This window comes from Manihot esculenta, chromosome 18 (assembly GCF_001659605.2).
Source record: "Manihot esculenta cultivar AM560-2 chromosome 18, M.esculenta_v8, whole genome shotgun sequence".
In the NCBI taxonomy this organism is placed as follows: domain Eukaryota; kingdom Viridiplantae; phylum Streptophyta; class Magnoliopsida; order Malpighiales; family Euphorbiaceae; genus Manihot; species Manihot esculenta.
Genome location: NC_035178.2, coordinates 11,709,351 through 11,717,935, shown reverse-complemented (window position 1 = coordinate 11,717,935; position 8,585 = coordinate 11,709,351). Strand labels below are relative to the sequence as shown.

Genomic DNA, 8,585 nt, shown 5'->3' with positions numbered 1-8,585 from the left:
TATTCTAGTATTTGAATTCTTTTTTTTAATGCGTTATATTTTTTATAATTTTAGAAGAAAATCCAACTCTTATTCTAAATTGTAAGAGTACTCCAGTCTTTATTTTATCTTCGGCACAGGTGAATAGATAAATTTATAACTCTTATATTTTTATTAAATTTATATCTATATATAATATGAGAAGTAATATTTTATTATAAAAAAATAAAAATAAATAATGATAAATTTATACTCTTCAAATAAATGAAAAGAATTTTATATTATAACTAAAAATAATAGACTAAATTATGTATATGCATCGATTAGATAGCATGACGAATGATTTATTCTCAGTTCAGCTTATAGGGATAATACTTCATATACATATAGTCTTTGGAGCGTATTTTGAGTGGTCACTTTTTGAAATAGTTATGCACACGTGTATGATCAGCATAATTTTATTTGCTTTTAGGTCAATATCGTCATCATAGAGCTCAATATACTAACATTGCTCTCAGACTACCTGTATTTTTGCATCTGATATGCCAATATTATCTATAAGATGCATGTTATGAGTGTATAGACCCTTTATGAATTTTCGTGTTATTATATAAATAATTTTAGTATATTATATTTTAGTTTGATAATATTATTTAAAATAATTAAATTTATTTAGCCGACTTATTTTAGCATATTATGTGGTACTATTACATATTAAAATCTTATTTATTTCCTATTTGTTATTTATTTATCCACTTATTGAATAGTTATATTCACCCCTCATATTTTAACATTTGAGATTTTTTTTATGATTCAGTTTAGCAGTCTTACTTTTTAGTTTATCCTTACATCCACTTCACTAGTTGCATAATTCAGTGGAGTTAGAGTTCATTTTGTAAACTTTAATTATTTCAGAATGAATGTATATACATTTATACTTTTCTAGACTGTTAGTAACATTTTTCGAATAGTAAATGCATATTATTTTAGATAAATTACTATAGGATTATATTATCCTATAGTATGGAGAAATTCAATAGTTGATCCCTTTATTTTGAAAAATGCATTAATCTCTAGCATTTTAAAAAATCTACTAGTTAGTTTTTCAATTTTCCAGTTAAATATTTTATTATTTAGTCTCTATAATTTTAAAAAACTTATTAGTTGGTCCCTTAAAATTTTAGAAAGTTTAAGTTTACTAATTAGTCCCATCTAATTTTTTCAACAATGGTGGTAGTGTTTCTATAGATATTAGATTCTTGCAATCCCTTAAACCAAGGTATTGCAGCTCTGAGAGCTTACTGATGCTATCAGGTATCTTTGTAAAACTATTTCCACTCATATCTAATGCTTCTAGTGAGAACATGTCGCCAATGCAGCGAGGCACATCACTTATCCTGCAATAAGTTAGAAAAAGCTTCCGCAGGTATTGTAAATGTGCTTCTAATGGCCTATGAGTGAGGTCAACCATGAGAATTCCTCAAGCTTTTCACAGTTTCTCAACTTCAAGGTGGAAAGCCCCTTCAAATTTTCAATTGGTGATGGTAACCTTCTTATGGCTGTTCCATCTAAATATAGGTATCTCAATGATCCCATTAACTCCAAAATTTCCAGAAAACTTTTAAACATGAAGCATCCTGAGAGATTAAGCTTTTGCAGAGATTTCAACTTACAAACACAACTTGGAAGAATGTGAAACTTGTGCAGTTTTGCAGGCTCAATTCATTCAGTTGAAAGAAACGTTCAATTGATCAGGGAATTTCTTCTACGGCAGTCCTATCCAAAAGCAACTTCCTTATATTTTTTTCCAACCTCTGGGAACTTGGTTATGCTTGAACAACCAGAGACAACAAGCTTTTCAAGTGATGCTAACAAATGCCACGAGAGAGATTCTTCAACCTTTTACAGTTCATCAGATCCAAACTAGAGAGACTAGAGAGACAACCAATAGTTGAAGGGACTTCTTCTAATGCAGTTTCACTCAAATACAAGTATCGGATATTCGTTGAAATATTTGGAAAGCTAGCAATACACGAGCAGCCAGAGAGATCAATGGTCTTAAGTGATTTCAAGTCATGCAAGTTCTCTGGAAGAAAGCAGAGTCGCTTACAATCCTTCCTATTCAATGCAACAAGTCCACTGAGTCGTCCAATTGATTTGGGAATTTGTTCTACTGCAGTCTCTCTTAAATTTAAATACATGATATTCTCCGCAAATTCCGGATACATTGTAAGATTTGAGCAGCCAGAAAGGTTAAGAGACTTGAGAGAACTCAATTTAATGCCACTACTGAAACTCACAAGACTTGTGCAGCATCTCTTATTTTAATCAGTAAGCTTTTCTAGAAACCGAATAGATGAGGAAACTTTTACGAAGCTAGTACAATATTCAAGATTGGCTCTCTCAAGGTTCTTGGCTTGTGACATGTCCGGAAATGTGGCCAAGTGTTTAGAATTGTTGAGGTTGATCTCTTTCAAACTCACAATATTCTATAAGACAATATAATTAGCCAAAATATATTAGCATACCCCACCCTACATGCATCTTTGAAAGAAAGTGGAAAAAGAAAAGGAATTGAGATAAATAATATAGCATACCTGCACCCCGGTCCATAGTTGTTCAACGTAGCTACAAGCTAGGTTAAGCTCAACAAGATTTTCGGCTTGAAAATTAGATGGCAGAAAGCTGAAAGGATATCTATTCCAGTAAAGATACCTCAACTCATCAGAAAGAAAATCAAGACCACACGGAAGGTATACTTTACAGTTCCTTCCAACTCTAGAATCGTAGATTTTGAGTAGTCTAAGACTGTACATTCCCACAAAAGCTTTAGAACTCAGATACATCTCTCCCATGTCAGACGTGTCTAAGAATATTCCTTCAACCTTTTCAGTTCCCTGATCATCAAAATAAGGATTTAAACGTAAGTTATACAGTTTTCTATGTGGAACATATATATGCGTACGCGCGCATGGATATTGATCATGAATTATGGCTCTCACATGGATATTGATCATGAATTATGGCTCTCACCAGATTTTTGGTCAACACTTTAGAAGCATCAATAGGATTCCACAATCTACTGCGCTTCCCAGCTCTTTAATAGATTCTTGGCAAACAATTTCTTGTGCCATTTCTTGCAACAAGTCATGCATCCCAATCTCCTAGGTTGCTAATAAGGCATTTATCAAGGAGAGCACTAATTCCAAAGTTTGCTGAGAAATCACAACTATCTAGTATTCGCTTTGTGAAATCAATTTGTTGCCCTCTTAAAAAACATGCAATATCAAGAAATATATTTTTCTCTTCATCATCTAGAGCACCACAACTTATTCTCAATACATGAGAAATTTTAGGCTGAGGAATTCTTCCAAGTTTATCAAGTGCACTTTCCCACTCTTGTTTTCTTCTATCAAAAAGAAATGAAACCAAGACTTTAAGTGTTAAGGGGTTTCCTTGAGCATAGTTCACCACCCGATTTGATAGCTCCAATTTATCGGAAATGGGATAATTTTTCTTAAAAGCATTCAAACTGAACAAATGAAGAGCTCCATCACCATTTAATCCCTCCACTTCATATATGTCAACAACAATATTCTTAAGAACTTGCCTATCTCTAGACGTGACAATAACTCTACTTCCCAAACCAAGATCAGATCTTCTAATTAGGGAGTCTAACTAGTCCACATCATCGAGAACAAGCAAAACCCTTTTTCTCTGGAGTCTATCCTCAACGGAATTGGATCCTATGTTGAGAGTGGGAATATGCAGATTTTCTTCCTCCAGTATTTCAGAGAGAAGCTTTTCTCTCAAATGAACAAGCCATCCAAATTGTTCTGATTCTTCCTTAATAGTTTCAAGAAAGCAGCAATCTTCAAGTTGACTTGAGAGACGGCTGAAAATAGCTTTTCAAATAGTTGTTTCACCTATTCCTCCCATACCCTAACGTCCAACAAAATAAACATTTGGCAACGCAATGTCTAATATTCTTGTTATTTGTTCTATTCCAATTAAGCCCTTTGAATCTCTTGAGGAGGATGCATGATTCAATTTCTTCAAAACATGTTCCACAATTTCTTTGACAAGTTCAGCCTCGGACCTAATAAAGATTAAAAAGTAATGGGGGAAAATGTCTATTTGCATAATGAAGAGAAACAAGGAAAATAATAGAGAAATATCTGAGTTTTTTTTTTTTTTGGGTTTAACTTCAACATTTGCAAGCACACAATCTTCCCAAAACTTGACTAGAAGATTTTACACATACCTTGTAACCTGGGAATCCCATCCAGATATACTAGCTGCTTTGAGCAAGTTAGCCCTCCACCACGACACCTTCTCCATTTTCTCCTTAAAGTTCTTCTCAAGCTCCATCAGTGCATCTGCAAAACTCCCCCTTTATTCTCCTACATCAGGCGGATCTACATGGTAGAAAATTGGCAAAACAATCTGCCAAAACTTTCCTTAAATTCAAGTATCTTCACCATTTCATCCAAGCACCACGGCGAAGATGCATAATTTCTTGAGAAAATAGTCACAGAAATGAATGATTCCTCAATTATTCTAAGAAGGGGGCAGGTGTTATATCTTTCCCTCTTTCAAGGTTATTGTCAATGAAGGTCTTGATCTTTTTACGACACAGAGCATCATAGAGATTGCTAGTAAAATTATCACGAGTGTCCTCTCCTCTGACGCTTAGAAACACATCATATTTGCGCTTACGAATAGTAGCAGAAGAAGAAGATGCCATAATAGAAAGCCACAGTATCCTATGAGCCAAAATCACTTGAGAAAAAAATAATCTTTGATGAATTTCAGAGTTTCAGTAAAAATAAATTAATGAAAATTGTGGTTGAAAATTTTTTACTTACAGTGGAAGGACTGACTGAAATTTAAGTTTGTTTTGATCAGCTAATAGCGTAAACAAGGGAGAGATTAGCCATGAATATAGCAGAACCAATCTTCTCTTCTAAATCGGATTTCCATAGAGACGACGAAGACCGGTGGAAAACAATACTCTTCTTCTGCTCGGATGCCGGTCGTTTAGCTGGTTCCTTCTTTTCGCTCACCGTGATGATTTTGGCTTTGTTTCTAATTGGATTAAAAAAATTATAATTTCTAAAAAATACAATCTAACCTTATTTAGAATGCTTTAAAAAAAAAACCTTATTTAGAATAAAAAATTAAATAGATAAACAAGTAATATATATATATATATATATATATATATATATATATATATTAATAAAAGAAAATTTATTATAATTATATTATATATTATAATATAATAAATATTTGAAAATATAATAAATTCTATTTATAGTAAAACTATATTATTTTTACATTATTTTCTATTAAATTAAAATAAAATGTAATATTTATCAAATTTAATATATAATATAAATAAATAGAGATTATAATATCACACTATAAATTCACTAATAAATAATATATTAATAAAAATTAAATTTATAATTTTTTTAATATATAATAAAGCTTCTAAAATTTTAAGAAAGTATAAACTAATTTTAGCCTATTAATTATTGTATCAAATATAAAAAAATTTATTTTTAAATTAAAAAATACTTGTCATTTTTTTTTAATCTTTTCATTTCATATAATATTTATCTAAAAAAAATTATATGTTTTAAACTCAAAAATTATAATTGTTTTCAATTATGATTTACGTAATTGAGAACATCTCAAAAATTTCGTTCAATTTAAACCATTCATCTAGCACAAAAATAAATAATAATTAAATTGAAGTCTCATTTTTACATTTTTTTTATTCTACAATATAAAAAATATAATATAATGTGATTTTAATATTATTGAGTAGTTCAAATAGTATAATATTATAAATTTATATACTAATTAAATTTTGTTATGTAGATGTGAGTATTCGGTCGGTTCGATTTAAAATCAAATCGAATTGAATAAATTAAAAATTAAAATTTGAATATTTAAAAAATCAAACAAAATTGATTTTAATCAGAAATCAAATCGGTCTGATTTAGTTCAATTTGATTCGATTTGATCAGTTTTGATTTTTAATAAATTTTTTATTTTTTATACTTTATTTTTAATATTTTAAAATTTAATTAAATCTAATTTCTCTATATTATTGAAAATAATATATTATTATTACTAATTAATTCGATTTAATTTTTTTAATTTTTTTTATTAAAACTAAACCAAATTAAAATAACCGGAATTTTTAAAATTAAAAATCGAACCGAATTAAAATAAATAAAAAATAAAATAAAATATTTAAATTAATTCAGTTCTTTCAATTTGAACTGAACCGAATACCGCTAAGGGTACGAGAATTCAATTATATTTTAATAAGTTATAATTATTTATTATTAAATTTATCATTTAATAGCAATCATAAATTTTAATATATTATAAAATTTTAATTTTTAAATATTATAAATATTACTCAATTTATAATAATTTTTAATTTTTAAAAATAATTAAGTTTGTATTGATTTAAATATTTTAATTTAAAAAATTAAAAAAATAAAAATTTTCATTTTTAATTTAACAAATATATTTTTCAAAATATATATTATTCTCATCTTTTCTCCTCATAAAATATAAAATTTATTATTATCATAACTTATAATTTTATAAACAAATAAAAATATTAATAATAACTTATAATTTTCTAAATAAATAAAAAATATCAAACTTAAATACACTGTAATCTATTAATAAATTTTTTTATATTATCTAAAATTTATAACACTTCCGATTCAGAAATCAACAATAAACTTTACCCTTGATAAAAATGTTATAAATATTTTAGTATTATATGATAAATAAACTTATAAATTAGATTTGCCGTTCTCTCAAATATTTATGTTATGTTTTATATTTTACAAACCAGTTTTTTTTTTTCTTACTCTTTATATTTATTATTTTATTATATATATTATTAATTTTTCATATTTTTATTTTAAAACAATTGTTTTATTTTTCAAAATATATTACTATTTTTTCCAATAAAGATAAGGTTATTTTTATTTTTTTTATATGTTCTAAATTATATGATTTTTTAATGATAATTTATTTATTAACTTTCTTAATATGTCCATTTTCAATATACTTTTAAATACATTGTTTGAAACAAATACAATAATAAGTAACTTGTAAAAATTACAATATTTAAAAATTAACTGTAAATTATAAATAGATACGTAAATTATAATTTCATATTTCAAATTAATTAAAGGAGTGATATATTAATATAAAATTTAGAATTAATTTATTAGTTTATAATAAATAAATAAAATTATATTTCATTTATAGAATAAAGGTTATCAAAATTAAGAAAAAGTAATAATTGATTTTTCTAAAATTTTTTTAAACAAAAAAGATAATTTTTTCATTTATATATTTAAAAGTTTTCATTTTTTTTATAAATGAATTTTTGTTATTCAATTTTTAAATAATTTAATATGTAGACTTATGTTTTCATAGAAGTGATTAATAATTTTTAACTTTTAAGTGATTTTTTAGAATTTAAGGATTTTCTCTATTATTGAAAATATTCCCATTTAAAAATTACCAACAAAAATATTTAAAACTACAAAATTTAATTGTTATCCAAAATAAAAATTACACCCTAATATATTTATTATAAATCCAACCACAAACTCACGAATTTTGTGAGCGACGGCCCATGTCGAGCAACTGTGCGGCAATTGAGAGCGACATCAACGACGCGATTTAAAGCAGCATTGACAAAGAGATTGAGATGCGCACTGACAACAAGATGAGAGCGGCAGTGACAGAGAGAAGAGAACAGCAGTGGCGGGGAGGCGACGATAACAGTGACAATCACGTGAGAGATAGCCCATGTCAAGCGGCATCGACGATGCAATCTAGAGCAGCACCGATGGAGAGATCGAAATTCGCACCGATGGAGAGATCGAAATTCGCACCGATGGCGAGATCGAGATTGGCAATGATGGGGGAGAAGAGAGCGACAATGATGGAGAGGCGACGATAATAATGACAGCTATGTGAGAGAGACAACGACGAATTTATAGAGAAGAAAAGAAAGAGAAAGATATTAAGAAGAGAAGAAAGGGCAGTCGACTGAATGAAAGGAAGAGAAAACTTGTAAAAGATAAACATTGTAAAGATTGAAAACCTAGACCCTTGAATGAAAGCACAGTGAGAAATGGGTTAGTTCGCGATCGAATTAATTAAAAATTAAAAATTTAATATTTATAAAAATTAAATTAAATTAATTTTAATTAAAAATTAAATTAAATAAAATTTATTTATTTAATTTAATTTAATTTAATTTAATCAGATTAAAATTTTAATAATTTTTTATATTTTTTATATTTTATTTTTAATATTTTAAAATTTAATTAAAATATTTTAATTTTAATATAATTTATTTTTTTATATTATTATTTATTATTATTATTAATTAATTTGATTTGATTTTTTTATTTTTTTTAAATAAAACTGCATCAAACTAAATTAATTAAAATTTTTAAAATTAAAAATTAAAATAAATTAAAATAAATAAAAAATTAAATTAAAATTTTAAATTAAATCAATTCGATTAAGTTTTCGATTTAAACCAA

At 27.0% G+C, this 8,585-nt stretch overlaps 1 pseudogene; it reads right to left on the bottom strand.

The window, feature by feature from the left end:
• Positions 1-1,598: 1,598 nt before the first annotated feature.
• LOC110606453 lies at positions 1,599-8,177 on the bottom strand (annotated as a pseudogene).
• Between the last annotated feature and the right edge of the window lie 408 nt (positions 8,178-8,585).